The following is a 527-nucleotide window of genomic DNA, read 5'->3' as shown; positions in this document are numbered from 1 at the left end:
TATATATATATATATATATAATATGGTTTCAGTGCTTTTCCTGTATGCGCCCCGAAACTCTTATTTGCTCTGACACTTATTGGTTTGATAATATTTGATTTGCTTTGAGAATCTTAGCTTTAATAAAACGTAGCACAAATTAATGAGGGAATGCCAAAGAACGGGAAGCGAAAAGCAGGCGTTGGGGTCCAATGGCTGGAAGCGGAAATTTTTTTTAATTTATTATTATTATTTTATTAATGAGCATTTAGTAGTCCAATTCCTCTTTCAGCCTATAAATAGGCCTAAAGTGAGGGTTGAAGTAGAGATGCTAGGTAGAGTCACAGTGGGCCCTTGCGGCGGAGCGTAGCAGTGATACGTAAAGTGAGGGTTGAAGTAGAGATGCTAGGTAGAGTAGAGTCACAGTGGCCCCCTTGCGGCGGAGCGTAGCAGTGACACATTCTAGAATGCACAACGCGGCAACACGTTACGGAATGCCCGATGTGGCAACACGTCACGGAATGCCCGACGTGGCAACACGCTGCGGC

Source organism: Phalaenopsis equestris, unplaced genomic scaffold (genome assembly GCF_001263595.1).
Source record: "Phalaenopsis equestris unplaced genomic scaffold, ASM126359v1 Scaffold000130, whole genome shotgun sequence".
Classification (NCBI taxonomy): Eukaryota; Viridiplantae; Streptophyta; class Magnoliopsida; order Asparagales; family Orchidaceae; genus Phalaenopsis; species Phalaenopsis equestris.
This window is presented reverse-complemented; position numbering follows the sequence as displayed.